Here is a 19,020-nt window from a genome sequence, read left to right as displayed (position 1 = left end):
TTTGGGGGTCTTGCCTTTAAAGTTTTTTAGTAGAGACAAGATAAGCTAATTATTCTCCACAACTAAGGTAAAAGCACTCTGAGTATTCAACCCAATGTCCTGAGAATTAAAAGATTTTCCAGTCTGATCAGTGGAAGGCTGGGTAGTGTGAGCTTCAAGGATTGTTCCCTCTAACACTTTCAGTTGGTTTTTACTGACTCTCAGTAGTTTCTTCACACACATGTGTTCATCAATATCAGCTAAATACTTGAGAGAAATACTCTGTAGATCTCTGGAGTTCTCTGTGCATCTCTCTCCTCTCTGGTATTTTCCCCTGATAACTCCAGTCACCTGGGTGTCCCCCAACTCCCAGCTCCATCTCTTCAACTGAGGATGACCACTCAGCTCTGCCTATATTCTCCATCCCAAACCTCACTTCCCCACCCATGCACTATGACCTGGAAGCTCTTTCCAGGCAGTAAACTGGGTCAATCAAGAAGTTCACCTCATTTAATACCCCACTTCTCAGGGATCACTGCTTTTGGCTGCCTGATGTCCAAAGTCTTGAAGCCATTGTTTCATGCATTTTGTCCAGTATTTTGGCTGTTTCATGCAGAAAGATAACTTTGTTCTCTTCCATCTTGAATGGAAAAGAAAGTCTCCATCTTACCCTGCTTAAATTCTCTGATTGGTGATTTTCACTCTCTGAGTTCCTGTTTATTTACTAATTTATTTATCAGTTGCCTCCCCAAGAATTTAAGCTCCTTAGAAGAGAATTTATCTGTTTTCCTCACCACATCCCCTAGAACATGCCAAATTGCTCCAGAAACATTTATACACCTGGGGTTGAGAGATGAGCCAAACTGACGAGCATGTATGTTAAAAGAAAAGTCCTCTTCAAATGATTTAATATGTCCCCTTTCCCCTAGAGAAAGTCACTGGTATAGCATCTAAAGTCTCATAGGGAGTAGGGAGTACAGCTTATACAAAAATAAAACAAATATCAATGGGAAAATCAGGGTGGATGTTTGAGCTGGACCCTGAAACGTAGAGAAAAATAGAGAAAATATCAACCCATGAAAATAGAATATTTGCCATCCCACAAAGATGGCATTACCACAAAGGGGCAAAACCTCAGAGGCAAGAAAAGGTGGAGTGTATTTAGGGGTAATGAATTCAATCAGTCTGCTCTTCTGAAATGTGGACAAGAGTTGGAGATACAGTCGAGATATGGATTGTGACAGATGGCAGAGGAAATTGATCCTAGAAGGAGGGATACAGAAAGCTTTAGGAAAATGCTAAAAGATGTTTAACTTGGCAACAGTCAGGATGAAGGATGTATTTAAGTAGGAAGAGACTCACAGCAGGAAGGCTTTTAAAAGATTAAAACCTGATTCATAATAAAAGAAGTGCAAATTAAGACAACACGATTTCTTCCCTATCAGATGGACAAGCATTCTAAAGCTTAACCACATACTCTGTAGACTCTCATATGTTACCAGCAGGAATACAAAAGGGTACTACCTCTATGGAAGGGTATGTGGCCCTGTCTAACAACACTATACATGCATTTACCCCTTAATCCAGGAATTTCATTTTTAGGAATTTTCCCTGAAGATACTCATCAAAGTCATATGAAAATCATGTGCATATGACATTTTTTTCTGGAATAATTTATAATTACAAAATACCAGTACTAATCTAAATGTACATGCACAGGGAGGAGATTGGTTTAATAAACTATGGTGTATTTCACACAATGAAATACCATGAAGCTATGAGAGAAAATGAATTAACATGGAATAACTTACAATCTAACTCATTCAGAGGGAAAAGCATATATATATATATATAAACATATATATAATAATAAGCATATACATATGCTTATTATTAGCATATAATTGCATAACAAATACATAACAAGAAGAAACACAGGGAATATAAGCCAGAAACTAAGGAATTCAGTTTAACTACGATGGGAAATGGAACAAGGTGGAAGGTATAGGGAGGTGAAGTGAATGGGCTTTGCTGAGGGGATTTTTAAATATAGTCTTGAACCAGATTAATTCTTTACATACTTAAAAATAATATTGCACTTTGGGAAGCCAAGGCGGGCAGATCACTTGAGGTCAGGAGTTCGTGACCAGCCTGGCCAACATGGTGAAATCCTGTCTCTACTAAAAATATGAAACTTAGTCAGGCATGATGCTGCACACCTGTAATCCCAGCTACTCAGGAGGCTGAGGCAAGAGAATCGCTTAAACCCAGGAGGCAGAGGTTGCAGTGAGCTGAGATCACGCCATTGCACTCCAGCCTGGGCAACACAGAGAGATTCTATCTCAAAAAAAAAAAAAAAGAAAAAAAAAACAATAATAATAATATTGAATTCACAAGAATAAGAAGGAAATCCCTAAAACTGAATACAACAGAAGCGATGGAAACTAAGCATAGTCTTGTACTGCATATGGAAGTTGACGTATTTTGGTCAACCACAGGCTGCATGTATGACAGTGGTCCCATAAGATTATACCACATTTTTACTGTATCTTTTCTATGTTTAGATACACAAATAATTATCACTGTATTCCAATTGCATATAGCATTCAGTACAGTAAAGTGGGCTACACCATCGAGGTTTGTGTAAGTACATACTATGATGTTCACACAGTGACGAAATTACCTAACAATGCATTTCTCAGAATGTATTTGGATTGTTAAGCAACACAGGACTGTATGTATATCAAACTGATGACAACCACACTGAAGAAAGAGTGAATCAGCATTTGCTTTGAGCACTGTACTTTATCAGGTACTGTCAGTGAGATGTAGGACTAACTTCATCAGGCAGGTCCCATGATAACTTTTTTTTTGGCAGGGGAATTGGGTGTCTTGCCATTTGCCCAAGCTGGACTCAAACTCCTGGCCTCAAGAATTCCTGTCACCTGTGCCTCCCCAGTAGCTGGGACTACAGGCATGCACCACCGAGTTCAATTCACAATACCTTTTTTTTTGAGACAGGCTGGAGTGCAGAGGCGCGATCTCGGCTCACTGCAATCTCTGTCTCCTGGGTTCACACCATTCTCCTGCCTCAGCCTCCCGAGTAGCTGGGACTACAGGTGTCTGCCACCATGCCTGGCTAATTTTTTTGTATTTTTTTTTAGTAGAGATGGGGTTTCACCGTGTTAGCAAGGATGGTCTCCATCTCCTGACCTCGTGATCCGCCCGCCTCGGCCTCCCCAAGTACTGGTATTACAGGCATGAGCCACCGTGCCAGGCCCCAATTCACAATACTTTTAAGAGCCACAAACAGGTATTAATTTTACTTTCTTTCTGTTGCTTTTTTTTTTGACGGAGTTTTACTCTCGTTGCCCAGGCTGGACTGCAGTGGAGTGATCTCAGCTCTCAGCATCCTCTGCCTCCTGGATTCAAGTGATTCTTCCGCCTCAGCCTCCCAAGTAGCTGGGATTACAGGCATCTACCACCACGCCCAGCTAATTTTTGTATTTGTAGTAGAGACAGGGTTTCACCCTGTTGGTGAGGCTGGTCTTGAACTCCTGACCTCAGGTGATCCACCCGCCTTGGCCTTCCAAAGTGCTGGGATTACAGGCATGAGCCACTGTGCCCAGCCAATTTTACTTTCTTTAACATCAGAAGAGACACTAGGATGGTTATGATTTTTAAAACAGAAATAACAGTTATTGGTGAAGATGTGCAGAAATTGGAACCCTTCTGCACTGCTGGTGGGAATGTAAAATGGTGCAGCCACTGTAGAAAACAGGCAGTTTCTCAGAAGGTTAAACATAGGACTACTGACCCAGCAATTTCACTCTCAGACACACATCCAAAAGAATCAAAAGCAAGGACTTCAACAAACTCTTGTACACCAATGTTCATAGCAGCATTAGTCACAATAGCCAAAAAGTGGAAACAATGCAAGTGTCCATTAACAGATGAATGGATCAACAAAATGTGGCATAGTCATACATGGAATATTATTTAGCCATGAAAAGGAATAAAGTTTTGATGTGTGCTACAGCATGAATGGACCTCGAAATCATTATGCTTAGTGAAATAAGCCAGACACAGAAGGACAAATATCGTATGACTCCACTTATATTATGTACCTAGAATATGCAAATTCATGGAAGCAGAAAGGAGAATAGGGGTTGCAAGGGGCTTGGAAGAGGGAGAAGGGGGAGTTGTTACTTAATGGGTGCAGAGTTTTTGTTGAAAACGAAAAGGTATTAGGTATAGTGGTTGTATTAGTCAGATCTCGCATTGCTGTAAAGAACTACCTGAGACTGGGTAATTTATAAAGAAAAGAGGTTTAACTGGCTCATGGTTCCACAGGCTGCACAGGAAGCAGGGCTGGGGAGGCCTCAGGAAACTTACAATCATAGCGGAAGGCAAAAGGAGAAGCAGGCAGCCTTCACATGGCAGACAACAGAGAGATAGTGAAGGGGGAGGTGCCATACGCTTTCAAACAACCAGATCTCGTGAGAACTCACCACACATGCTCATTATGGGGGAAAAAAAGCAGGAAATACAGGTATGGAAAAGGAAGGTGAATTCCAATAACATCTTGGTGCAAATTCTTCCAGCTTTCTCAAATAGATACTCGGATGAACCAGGCAGCCCTGACATGTTTCTCTAGTATGTTTGCTTCCTACTTCTCCAATTGAAGACAGGTTAAAAAGGGAGAAGAATGTCCAGGACAACTAGAACGTTCTCTGTTCTCAGAGAATAGTGTGGGACACTTTTGTTGTTGTTGTTGTTGTTGTTGTTGTTTAGATGGAGTCTCGCTCTGTTGCCCAGACTGCAGTGCAGTGGCACCATCTTGGCTCACTGCAAACTCCACCTCCTGGCTTCAAGTGATTCTCTGGTCTCAGCCTCCTGAGTAGCTGGGATTACAGGTGTGCACCACCAGGCCTGGCTAATTTTTGTATTTTTAGTAGAGATGCGGTTTCACCATGTTGGGCAGGCTGGTCACGAACTCCTGACCTCAAGTGATCCGCCCACCTCAACATCCCAAAGTGCTGGGATTATAGGCGTGAACCACTATGGCCAGCCAAAAGAAAAATTTTTTTTGAGACAGAGTCTCACTGTCGCCCAGGCTGGAGCGCAATGGCATGATCATAGCTCACTGTAACCTCAACCTCCCGGGCTCAAGTAGTCCTCCCAATATGGGAATTCATGGTGAGTCAGAGTCAGACTGACTGTATTACATACTCTAATTTGTCCTGGTAATCAATGAGGTAACTAAACACTCTTTGCTGAAGAACTCAAACAAATTTACAAGAAAAAAACAAACAACCCCATCAAAAAGTGGGCAAAGGATATGAACAGACATTTCTCAAAAGAAGACATTCATACAGCCAACAGACACATGAAAAAATGCTCATCATCACTGGCCATCAGAGAAATGCAAATCAAAACCACAATGAGATACCATCTCACACCAGTTAGAATGGCAATCATTAAAAAGTCAGGAAACAACAGGTGCTGGAGAGGATGTGGAGAAATAGGAACACTTTTACACTGTTGGTGGGATTGTAAACTAGTTCAACCATTATGGAAAACAGTATGGCGATTCCTCAAGGATCTAGAACTAGATGTACCATATGACCCAGCCATCCCATTACTGGGTATATACCCAAAGGATTATAAATTATGCTGCTATAAAGACACATGCACACGTATGTTTATTGCAGCACTATTCACAATAGCAAAGACTTGGAATCAACCCACATGTCCATCAGTGACAGACTGGATTAAGAAAATGTGGCACATATACACCATGGAATACTATGCAGCCATAAAAAAGGATGAGTTTGAGTCCTTTGTAGGGACTTGGATGCAGCTGGAATCCATCATTCTTAGCAAACTATCACAAGAACAGAAAACCAAACACCGCACGTTCTCACTCATAGGTGGGAACTGAACAATGAGATCACTCGGACTCAGGAAGGGGAACATCACACACCGGGGCCTATCATGGGGAGGGGGGAGGGGGGAGGGATTGCACTGGGAGTTATACCTGATGTAAATGACGAGTTGATGGGTGCAGCACAGCAACATGGCACAAGTATACATATGTAACAAACCTGCACGTTATGCACATGTACCCTACAACTTAAAGTATAATAATAATAAATAAATAAATAAATAAAAAGAAAACACTCTTTGCTGAATGAAATCACATGAGGTCTATGGTCCTCATAGCTGTTAAGGATCTATAGCTGATGGTTGGGGTGAACACGAGCATCATCTCAGAGGTAGAATTGACACACATGGGTGGTGGATTGGTTTGGGGAAGGTGGGAGAGGAGAAATAAAAGAGGATTCTGAGGTTCCTTGCTGAGTATCTAAAGTTCTACAATGCAGAAATAGAAAAGCTCGTTTTTAGGAAGAAGATAATGGGTTTGGATGCGCCAGGTTGAGCTTGGGATATGGTTGTCATACGGTGATCAGAAATACCTCTCTGGAGCTTGAAAGAGGGTCAGAGAGGGAGCTAGGGACGTATACTTCAACAACTGGAGATGGTTGTTGAGGTAGAGGAAGTGTATACTGTCACCAAGGGGAAGAATACAGGCAGAAGAGTGGAGTGTCGTGGGTGACCTTGGGAAATATCTCCTCTTTAGAGGAAGGAAAAAGAAAATATGCTAGTGATGAAAAGAAGAAGGTGCCATCAAAGCCTGGCAACAATTTAGGGCAGTGAGAATCAGGATCCACAAGGAAGTTGTATGTTGTATTCAACAACCTAAGAGCAATGACAGCCCAGATAATTAAGATGCCGTTGAATATACTCCCATTAACACATTGGGACCAGAGCTGGTCAAAGCAAGAAGTGAAAATATAGCAACCCCCAACTCTCTGCAAGGACCCGAGACTCTGTAGCTCTGGCCTCGCTTGCTGTCTTCCATGTGGTCTAGGGGTGGGAGTGGTAACAGGGGGAAGAAGGCGCTAGGGTTGTATAGTAGTGTTTGGCTGTGCAGATGGGACTGCCATTTGGCAGACAGGGAGCAACACTCCAACCCCACACACCATAGTATGTCCCAGTGAGTAGATGTCACAAAAGATGGGATGTGGGCCCTGACTCCCCAAGCAGAGACTCTGAGATTGTTGGAGTAATATATACCCATCTCCAGTCCTCCCTTTTCTTTTTCTTTTTCTTTTTTTTTTTTGATATGGTGTCTCACTCTGTTGCCCAGGCTGGAGTGCAGTGGCATGATCTCGGCTCATTGCAACCTTGGCCTCCCAGGTTGAAGCGATTCTACTGCCTCAGCCTCCCAGGTAGCTAGGATTACAGGTGTGCACCACCACACCTGGCTAATTTTTGTATTTTTAGTAAAGATGGGTGTTTTACCGTGTTGGCCAGGCTGGTCTCGAACTCCTGACTTCAAGTGATCCACCTGCCTCAGCCTCCCAAAGTGCTAGAATTACAGGCTTGAGCCACCACCCCTGGCCCAGACTTCCCTTTTCTAACAGTCGTCTGAGCACTCACTTCCCAGGAGCCTTTTCTATTAATTTCACTAAACCCTCTCTTTTTAAATATGTGTATATTCCCTCTGCCTCTCTGCACCATGGCAGTTTAGATAATTTTTTGGAGTGAGTTGCTTTACAAATGCCCTCCAGCTTCACATTTTCTTTTCCTCAATCTGGGGCATATAAATGATGTCTTCCCTTTCCTTTATGTTCCCAGCTTAAGACAGAGAGAGCAGACATTTGAAAAAGATGGAGGGAGTAAATAAGTGAAACTACTCTGCACTGTGGTTCTAGCTAGCCTAGAGCACTAGAGAGTTTCTCAATAACTCCAATCACTGCCTATCTTACCTGTCTAAATGCACCTCACCCAGCAGATTTGTTCAAAAGTTATTCCATCCAATGCAGGTCCACAGGCAACAAGACCAAATAATGATGCAGAACTCCAAGGCAAGTTATTGTTAACTGGCCCTTTGCCGTGATTGCTATATCTGAATGGCCAAGCACTGATATCTAGATGTACTTGTGGTCTGGTTTGGCTGTGTCCCCATCCAAATCTCACCCTGAATGGTATCTCATAATTCCCATGTGTTGTGGGAGGGACCTGGTGGGAGATAACTGAACCATGGGGCGGTTTTCCCCATACTGTTCTCGTGGTAGTGAATCAGTCTCGCAAGATCTGATGGCTTTACAAAGGGAAACCCCTTTTGCTTGGCTCTCGTTTCTCTCTTGCTGCCGCCATGTAAAAAGTACCTTTCACCTTCCACCATGATTCTGAGGCCTCGCCAGTCACATGGAACTGTGAGTCCATTAAATCTCTTTTTCTTTGTAAATTACCCTGTCTTGGGTATGTCTTTTTTTTTTTTCTTTCTTTCTTTCTTTTTTTTTTTTTTGAGACAGAGTCTCACTCTGTTGCCCAGGCTGGAGTACAGTGGCATGATCTTGGCTCACTGCAACCTCTGCCTATGAGGTTCAAGGGATTCTCCTGCCTCAACCTCCCAAGTAGCTGGGATTACAGGCACCTGCTACCACATCTGGCTAATTTTTGTATTTTTAGTAGAGATTGGGTTTCACCATATTGGCCAGGCTGGTCTCGAACTCCTGACCTCAAGTGATCCACCTGCCTAGGCCTCCCAATGTGCGGGGATTACAGGCATGAGCCACCGCACCCAGCCGTATGTCTTTATCACTGGTGTGAAAATGGACTAATATAACTTATGAGCAGCTGGCCTCTGCCAGACGGACCAACACTGGGCACTGGGTGACAAGCTGGCATTGAGGGAGAGCTCAGGCCTTGGACCCTTCCTCTCCCTCCCTGATACCAGGATAGCTGAACGTGTCCGTAACCATAATCATGACCTTAACCATAACAGCACCACCAACTTCCAAGCTACACTTGCACGAGGCCAGGCAGCTCACAGAAATCCTTCTTCTGTGCTATCTCATTTGAGTTTCCTGACAGCCTTTGCCTCAGCCAGGACAAAAGTTTTTGATCCTTATTTTATACGGAAAGATACTGAATATTCATAGCAGCACTGTTCATAACAGCCTAAGGTAAAAACAACCCAAAAGTCAATCACCCGATGAATGGTTAAACAAAATGGGTCATATCCATAGAATGGAACACTATTCGGCCATGAAAAGGAATGAAGTACTGACACCTGCTGCCACATGGATGAACTTCTAAAACACTGTGCTAAGTAAAAGAAGTCAGCTAAAAGTCGCATGTTGTATATCCTTTTATATGAAATATCCAGAATAGGCCAATCCATGAAGACAGAGAACAGATGAGTAGTTGCCAGGAGCTGGGAGAAGAACAGGATGGAGAAGGACTGCCAGTGGATTTGGGTTTCCTTTTGGGGTGGTGAAAATATTTGGAGATGATAATTGCACAGCACTGTAAATGTACTAATGCCCTTGAATTGTATGTATCAAAATAGTTAAAATCAGGAATTTTATGTTATATGAACTTTAATGCAAGTTTTGGTTGTTGTTTTTGAGGCAAGGTCTGGCTCTGTTGTTCAGGCTGGAGTGTAGTGGTATGATCTCGGCTCACTGCAACCTCCACCTTACAGACTCCAGCAATCCTCCTACCTCAGCCTCCTGAGTAGCTGGAACTACAAGCGTATACCACCAGGCTCAGCTAACTTTTGTAGAGACAGGCCTTCGCTATGTTGCCCAGGCGGGTCTTGAATTACTGGACTCAAGCAATCCACCTGCCTTGGCCTCCCAAAGTGCTGGGATTACAGGCGTGAGCCACCACACCGAGTTCAGGTACACACATTCTATGATGTTCATATAATGATGAAATAGCCTAATGATGCATTGCTTAAACTGTATGTATACCTGTCATTAAGTGACACATGACTGTACACATTTGATTTATGTGAAAGTGATACCTCAGAGCCGTGTAGAAAAAAGTGGTCTTTTCAACAAGTGTTGCTGAATAGACTGGATATATACATGGAAAAAAATACTAGTCTTGATCCATATCTTAGACCATACTAAAAAAATCAATCCCAAGTTGAGTTTAGATCTAAATATGAAAAGTGAAACAATAAAGCTTCCAGAAGAAAATAATATATAGAAGAATATATTTACAATTTGGGGGTAGTCAAATATTTCTTAAACAAGACACGAAAAGCCATAATCAGAAAATAAAAGACTGATAAACTACTTTAAATTTTAAAGGCCAGGCGCAGTGGCTTACGCCTGTAATCCTAGCACTTTGGGAGGCTGAGGTGGGCGGATCACCTGAGATCAGGAATTCAAGACCAGCCTGACCAACATGGTGAAACCCCGTCTCTATTAAAAATACAAAAAATTAACCGGGCGTGGTGACACATGCGTATAATCCCAGCTACTTGGGAGGCTGAAGCAGGAGAATCGCTTGAACCCGGGAGGCGGAGGTTGTGGTGAGCCGAGATCGCGCCATTGCACTCCAGCCTGGGCAACAAGAGCAAAAACTGTCTCAAAAAAAAAAAAAAGTGTTCTTCAGCTGGGCGCGGTGGCTCATGTCTATAATCCCAACACTTTGGGAGGTCAAGATGGGCGGATCACCTGAGGTCAGGAGTTCAAGACCAGCTTGGCCAAACATGGCAAAACCCTGTCTCTGCAAAAATACAAAAATTAGCTGGGTGTGGTGACTGGTGCCTGTAATCCCAGCTACTTGGGAGGCTGAAGCAGGAAAATCACTTGAACCCAGGAGGCGGAGGTTGCAGTGAGTCTAGATCATGCCATTGCACTCCAACCTGGATGACAGAGCAAGACTCCATCTCAAAAAAAAAAAAAAAAAAAAAAAAAGTTGGGGGGCCGGGCGCGGTGGCTCACGCCTGTAATCCCAGCACTTTGGAAGGCTGAGGCGGGTGGGTTATGAAGTCAGGAGTTCGAGACCAGCCTGGCCAACAAGGTGAAACCCCGTCTCTACTAAAAACACAAAAAATTAGCTGGTCATGGTGGTGTGCACCTGTAATCCCAGATACTCAGGAGGCTGAGGCAGGAGAATCGCTTGAACCAGGGAGGCGTAGGTTGCAGTGAGCCGAGATCGTGCCATTGCACTCCAGCCTGGGTGACAGAGCAAGACTCCATCTCAAAAAAAAATTTTTTTTGATAGAAAAATGGACAATGGGGATAACCAATTAAATACAAGTATTCAGTCCCAGTCACTGAGGATACGCACATTTAAATCACAATGAGATACCAATATTTACCCACAAGGATGGCTAAAAAATTGTTTTAAGGCTAATAAAACTGAGTGTGGCAAGGATGTGGGAAAATTGGAACTCTCATATACTGCTGATGGGAATATAATTTGATATATTACCTACTCAAGTTGAACACAGACAAGTTCTCTCCTGGGTATCTACCTAACAGAAATGCATTCAAATTAAAAAAGAAATGTACAAGCATATTTATAGCATCACTTAATAGCCCCAAGCTGTAAAGAACCCAAAAGTCCATTAATAATAGAATAGATAAATTAAGTGTGGCATGTTCATATACTGGAATACTATACAGATATAAGAATGTGCAAATTACTACTATACCAAACAACATAAACGGATCTCACAAACCTAAGAATAAGTGAAAGAAGGTAGTTAAACAGAATATACACTGTATGGTCCTATTTATATAAAATTCTAAAGCAGACAAAATTCATGTATGAGGTTGGAAATCAACATGGTGGTTTTCTCTGGGAAAGAGGCAGTAACTGTGGAAAGGCTTGAGGGAGACTTCTGTGAGGCTGTTAGTGTTCTATTTCCTGAGAAGTGTATGCTCACTTTGTGAAAATTCATTGAGCTGTACACTTATGATTTGTGTACTTTTCTCTATGGATGTCATACATCAACAAAAAGCTTATTTAAAAAGAAATTATTGGCCAGGCACGATGGCTCATGCCTGTAATCCCAACACTTTGGGAGGCCGAGGCAGGTGGATCACGAAGTCAGGAGTTCAAGACCAGCCTGGCCAACATGGTGAAACCCCGTCTCTGCTAAAAATACAAAAATGAGCTGGGTGTGGTGGCACGTGCCTGTAATCCCAGCTACTCGCAGGCTAAGGCAGAGAATTGCTTAAGCCCAGGAGGCGGATGTTGCAATGAGTCGTGATCGCACCACTGCACTCCAGCCTGGGTGACAGAGTGAGACTCCACCTCAGAAAAAAAAAAAAAGAAATTATTTATAATAGAAAAACAATATAGGGTACTTAGGAATTCATTTAACATATGTGTGAAAGTTCTATATGCAGAAACCTTAACCTTTATGGAATTAAATTACATATGGCCTGGATGAATAAGTGGAGATATAGCTCAGGTACATAAATAGGAAGTCTCTGTATTGCGAACTTTTATTTTGAGACAGAATCTTACTCTGTCACCCAGGCTGGAGTGCAGTGGCATGATCATAGCTCACTGCAGCCTCGACTTCTCAGGCTCAAGCGATCTTCCTGCCTCAGCCTCCTGAGTAGCTGGGACCACAGGTGCATCACCATCACACCCAACTAATTTTTTCTTTTTTGTAGAGATGGGGTCTTGCATGTTGCCCAGGCTGGTCTTGAACTCCTGGGCTCAAGCGATCCTCCTGCCTCGGCCTCCCAAAGTGCTGATATTACAGGTGTGAGTCACCGAGCCTGGCCTCAAATATGTTAATCCTCTCCAAATTAATTTATGGATTCAATGCAATTGTTTTCACAATCCCAATAGGCTTATTCATGGACATTGACAAAATGATTCTAAAGTTTATATGAAAAAAAAGAAAAATCTGACCCTAAACACAGAGTCTTAAAGAAGAACAGGGTGTGTGTATCAGCCTTATCAGATACCAAGACTTATTACTAAAGCTACAATAATGAAGACAATGTTGTATTAGCAAAGGGAGAGATAAATCGGACCTTTAGAAGGATATAGAAGAAAAAGGATATAGAAGATGCCCCACTTGTACACTAAAAAGGCCAAATTTTATCGTATGTAAGTTATCTCAATTAAAGAACAAAATGACCTCATATGTTTGGGTCTCTTTCTGTTCCTTTTTGTTCCATTGATCTATTTGTTGCTTCTTATGCAAGTACTACACTATCTTGAATAGGTAGCTTTATACCAAGGCTTGAAGTCAGGAAGTGTAAGTCCCACAAATTTGTTCTTCTTTCTCAAGATTGCTTTCAATATTCTGGGTCCTTTACATTTCCATAAAAATTTTAAAAGCAAGTTAAAGTTCTAAACAACAACAACAACAACTATTGGGCTAGCACGATGGCCCACGCCTGTAAATCCCAGCACTTTGGGAGGCCAAGGCGAGCGGATTACCTGAGGTCAGGAGTTCGAGATCAGCCTGGCCAACATAGTGAAACCCCGCCTCTACTAAACATACGAAAATTAGCCAGGTGTGGTGGCGTGTGCCTGTCATCCCAGCTACTTGGGAGGCTGAGGCAGGAGAATCACTTGAACCGCTGGAGACAGAGGTTGCAATGAGCTCAGATTGCACCACTGCACTCCAGCCTGGGTGACAGAGTAAGACTCTGTCTCAAAAAACAAACAAACAAACAAACAAAAAACCCCACAAAACTAGTGGCTAGTGGGATTATGATTGGAATTGCGTTGAATCATTAGATCAGTTGGAAGATAATTGAGATCTTAATATTGAGTTATGCAATATATGAACTTGGAATTTGGTATATCTATGAATTCCATTTGTTAAGATATTCTTTCATTTCTCTCAGCAGCATTTTTATAGTTTTCACTTAGAGGTTTTAGATAATTTTTGTCAAATTTATCCTTGCATACTTTATGGATTTTGACACTATGATAAATGAAATTCTAAAATATTATTTTCCAATTGTTTGTTGCTAGTAATTAAAATATGACTGATTTTTGTATTTTGACCTTGGATCCTATGGACTTGCTAAATTTACTCATTAGTTCTAGTTGTTTTGCAAATTGGTTGAGATTTTCTATGTAAACAATCATGGCCTCTGCAAGTAGAAAGTTTTCCTCCTTCATTTCTTCTTTTTATGGCTTTCATTTTTTTTGTTTGCCTTACATCACTGTCTAGCATTGCTAATGTTGAATATAAGTGATAAGACTGGCCATCCTTGCCTTGTTCCTAATATTAGGGCTAGAGATTTTCATGCGTCTTTCATGGAGATGTAAAATAGTATATCCACCTAGAAGTTAATTTACGTTCTCTTGCAAATTTGAACTCTTGCGTACTCTAGGATGTACTCCTAGGTACATGGGCTATAGAAAGTCTTGCCCATAGGTACAAGAAATTTCACAATAGAAAAAATAAAGAAACAATTAAAATTCCTTTGAAGAGGAAAAAGGAAATGAATAAATTAATATAGTGGAATATGACACAGCAGTGAAAACTGGTGTGGTGGCATATGCCTGTCATCCCAGCTACTCAGGAGGCTGAGGCAGAAGAATTGGTTGAATCCAGGAGACAGAGGTTGAAACGAGCTCAGATTGCACCTCTGCACTCCAGCCTGGGTGACACAGTAAGACTCTGTCTCAAAAAAAAAAAAAAAAAAAAAAAAAGTGACCCTCAACACTGGATGGAGTTTTGGATGAATCTTAATATAAAATTGAATAAAGCATGCAAGGCCACATGAAGCTAAACAGAGTATCACATGATTTTCATAAAACTCAAAAACAAGCTGATCTAAATAATACATTCCATAGGCACACACATAGGTGTGCTAAAAATATTAAAAATATAAAGCAGACTGGGCACAGTGGCTCACGCCTGTAATCCTAGCACTTTGGGAGGCCGAGGTGAACATATCACCTGAGGTCAGGAGTTCAAGACCAGCCTGGCCTACATGGTAAAACCCCATCTCTACAAAAATACAAAAATTAGCTGGGCGTGATGGCAGACGCCAGTAATCCCAGTTACTTGGGAGGCTGAGGTATGAGAATCACTTGAAGGCAGAGGTTGCAGTGAGCCAAGATCATAGCACTGCACTGCAGCCTGGGGACAGAACTCGACTCTGTGTCAAAGGAAAGATGAGCATTAACATCAGGGCAGAGGTTACCTCTTTGTATGTAACCAATAGGCAAAGAGGTGAAAGGTTTAGGGTACAGTAGTAGGTACAAGTTTTTGGTAATGTCCTAGCTCTTGAGTTAGGAGGGAGATTCAATGAGTTAATGAAACTTTTTGCTTTAAAAATTACATATGTTTTTGTTTGCATAAAAATATCTTAAAGATTAATTAAAAATAGCCAACTAGTTTTTAGCATGCCATACACACCATTCCTGTTGTTTTCCCCTGCAATACTCTGGAGATTATTCTAAATTAGTACACATAGATCTACCTCATTTTTTCTAATGGCTACATAGTATTTCACTGTCTGAATATACCATAATTTATTTAATCAGTCCTCCCTAATGATGAACATTTGATCATTTCTGTCTATAAATGAGGTTGCGATTAATGTTACTGTTCTTGCATCTTGGTATAGTATATCTATAAGATCAAATCTCTAGAAGTGGAATAACTAGGGCAAGAAGTGTGAGTGTTACAATTCTGAACAGATGACCCAATCGTTTGTTCAACTTTAAACACTGGGAGTTTACGGCCATGGTGAGAAATCCAAATGGGAGTACCCTCAGATATTGTCAGCGAGAAGTGCCTGAGTACACCTGTGACTGTGTGCTTGGCTGCTCTGGCACGTGCAGGGGATTTGGAGCAGAGGAGGTGTGGGAGTTGGGTAAGGGTGACTACTTATGCGTTCAACGCTTGAGAAAAGCAACAACTCTGGTGATGTAAGGCCTCTAGGCCTGATGGGCAGGTGCTCCATAGACCCACAGATAGCAGAACTCTTGCCTACTCCCTGAGGGTCAGTCCAAAGAGAAGGGAGAGGGGAGAGGGGCGGCTCTTCTGACCTGGGGGCCCCTGAGGCATCAGGGCCAGGCTTCCCATACTTAAACTGACCCAGCACAGATGCCTGGCCCCAGAAGGGGTGATCCTTAAAATATCTTTCCTGAAAGAGACAAAAGCCAGCTAGATGAGTTAGCCTCTGTACCAGGAGCATTTGATTACAAATCATGAGTTCAAGTGGGATCCCCTGTGGCTGGGCAAGTAAAACTGTGCGGCTTTTCCCTTTTTGTTTTCTGTTTAAGAGACGGAGCTCACTCTGTTGCCCAGGCTGGAGTGCAGTGGTGCAGTCATAGGATACTGCAGCCTCAAACTCCTGGACTCAAGAGATCCTCTGGCCTCGGCTTCCCCAGTAGCTGGGACGATAGTCCCACGTCACTACAACTGGCTAATTTTAAAAAGTATTCATTTATCTAATTATTTTTGAGATGGAGCCTCGCTCTGTCACTCAGGATGGAGTGCAGTGGTGCAAACTCCACTCACTGCAACATCTGCCACCTGGGTTCAAGCGATTCTGCAGCCTCAGTCTCCCAAGTAGCTGGGACTACAGGGTCATGCCACTGCGCCTGACTAATTTTCTTGTATTTTTAGTAGAGATGGGGTTCCACCATGTTGGCCAGGCTGGTCTCAAACTCCTGACCTCAGGGGATCTGCCTGCCTTGGCCTCCCAAACTGCTAGGATTACAGGTATGAGCCACTGCGCCTGGCCTCAATTTTTTCTTTTTTTTTTTTTGAGACGGAGTTTCGCTCTTGTTTCCCAGGCTGGAGTGCAATGGCACAATCTCGGCTCACTGCAACCTCCACCTTCCGGGTTCAAATGATTCTCTTGCCTCAGCCTTCCTGAGTAGCTGAGATTACAGGCATGTGCCACCACGCCCAGCTAATTTTGTATTTTTAGTAGAGAAGGGGTTTCTCCATGTTGGTCAGGCTGGTCTCAAACTCCCAACCTCAGGTGATCCACCCACCTCAGCCTCCCAAAGTGCTGGGACTATAGGCATGAGCCACCGTGCCTGGCCTGGCCTCAATTTATATATATATATATATTTTTTTTTGTAGAGACAAGGTATTGCTTTGTTGCCCAGGCTGGTCTTGAACTCCTGGGCTCAAGCGATCCTCCTGCCTTGGCCTCCCAAAGTGTTGGGATTACAGACATGAGCCACCATGTCCAGCCAAGGTTTCCTGTTCTAAACAAAACTGTGATGAACAAACTCAGTCCTCCTTTCCATACAGCATCACCCCCAGCCTTTACTCCTGTGGGCCCCTACTTCCCCTTCTGTAATGGAGACAGTGTTCTCTGTTCTCCCCTCGGGTCCTTCCCCAGGGCCCAGGATTAGAGTGAGGGAGTGAGGCACTAGCCCTGAGTGCAAAATTTACAGGCACGCCAAAAAACAAACAAACAAAAAAACAATAACCAAGATAAATAATATTTTAATGCAGTATTTTAAAACTTCAAAATTAATGCAAAAAAATCCACGATGGACAAAATATCAAAATTTTAAATAAAAACAGGAGCTAACCCTGCACTTTCACATCCATGTCTCATGAATCCCTGGCCCTGGTTCCAATAAAACCTTATTTACAAAAACAGGTGGCCAATGCCACGCCCCCCAACCCCACCCCTCACCCTGTCATTTGCCAATATGATTTTTTAAAACATTCTTAAATATTTTGTGTTGGGGTAAAATATACATAATATAAATTTACCACTTCAACCATTTTCAGTGTACAGTTCAGAGACATTAACAACATTCACATTGTGAAACAAAATTTTTTTTTCTTTTTTTTTTTGAGACAGAGTTTCACTTTGTTGCCAGGCTGGAGTGTAGTGGGGCGATCTCAGTTCACGGCAACCTCCGACTCCCGGGTTCAAGCGATTCCCCTGCCTCAGCCTCCCAAGTAACTATGACTACAGATGCATGCCTCCATGCTCAGCTGATTTTTGTAGTTTTAGTAGAGACAGGGGTTCACCAAGTTGACCAGAATGGTCTCGATCTCTTGTCCTCGTGATTCACCCACCTCAGCCTCCCAAAGTGCTGGGATTACAGGTGTGAGCCACTATGTCCGGCTAACAATATAATTTTTAAATATTACATTCAGGTTTTAGATATAGTAATGACTGAGTTCTGGGGTGCCCCATTAAATTTTGCCCTTGAATATTATTAAAAAGTCAAGAAACAGTAGATGTTTGCATGGATGCAATGGAAGGGGGATGCGTATACATTGCTGGAGGGAATGTAAATTAGTACAACCTGTTTGGAAAACAGTATAGAGATTCCTTAACAAACTAAAAGTACACTTTGGGCCTTGGCGCAGTGGCTCACGCCTGTGATCCCAGCATTCTGGGAGGCTGAGACGGGCGGATCACTTGAGGTCAGGATTTCGAGACCAGCCTGGCCAACATGGTGAAACCCCGTCTCTACTAAAACTACAAAAAAAGTAGCCAGGCATGGTGGCACGCGCCTATAGTCCCAGCTACTCTGGAGGCTGAGGCAGAAGAATCGTTTGAACCCGGCAGGCGGAGGTAGCAGTGAGCTGAGATCGCGCCACTGCACTCCAGCCTGGACAACAGAGTGAGACTCTGTCTCAAAAACAAACAAACAAACAAACAAACAAACAGTGCACTATGGGAGGCCATGGCAGGCAAATCGCTTGAGTCCAGGAGTATGAGACCATCCTGGGCAGTATGGTGAAACCTTGTCTCTATAAAAAAATACAAAAATTAACCAGGTGTAGTGGTGCATGCCTGTAGTCCCAGCTACTTGGGAGGCTGGGGTAAGAGGATTGCTTGAGCCCGGGAGGTCGAGGCTGCAGTGAACCAAGACTGTGCCACTACTCTCCAGCCTGGGTGATAGAGTGAGACCTTGTCACAAAAGGTAGGAAGGAAGGAAGGAAGGGAGGAAGGGAGGGAGGGAGGGAGGGAGGGAGGGAGGGAGGGAGGTAGGGAAGGAAAGTAGATTTACCATACGGTCCAGCAATCCCACCACTGAGTATCTACCCAAAGGAAAAGAGAGTCATTATATGAAAAAGACACTTGCACACGAATGTTTGTTTTTTGCAGCCAATTCACAATTGAAAAGATATGGAACCAACTTAAATAACCATGAACCAATGAGTGGATAAAGAAAATGTAGTTGATATACACCATGGACTACTACTCAGCCATTAAAAGGAACAAAATGATGTCTTTT

General features: G+C 42.7%; 1 long non-coding RNA gene across 2 annotated transcripts in view; it reads right to left on the bottom strand.

Annotated features, from left to right (window-relative positions):
• Window positions 1-19,020, bottom strand: part of LOC114674277 (uncharacterized) — a 33,375-nt gene that overhangs the window by 12,675 nt on the left and 1,680 nt on the right. The gene's annotated exons all lie outside the window — the stretch shown is intronic.

Source organism: Macaca mulatta, chromosome 20 (genome assembly GCF_049350105.2).
Source record: "Macaca mulatta isolate MMU2019108-1 chromosome 20, T2T-MMU8v2.0, whole genome shotgun sequence".
Taxonomy (NCBI): Eukaryota; Metazoa; Chordata; class Mammalia; order Primates; family Cercopithecidae; genus Macaca; species Macaca mulatta.
This window is presented reverse-complemented; position numbering and strand designations above follow the sequence as displayed.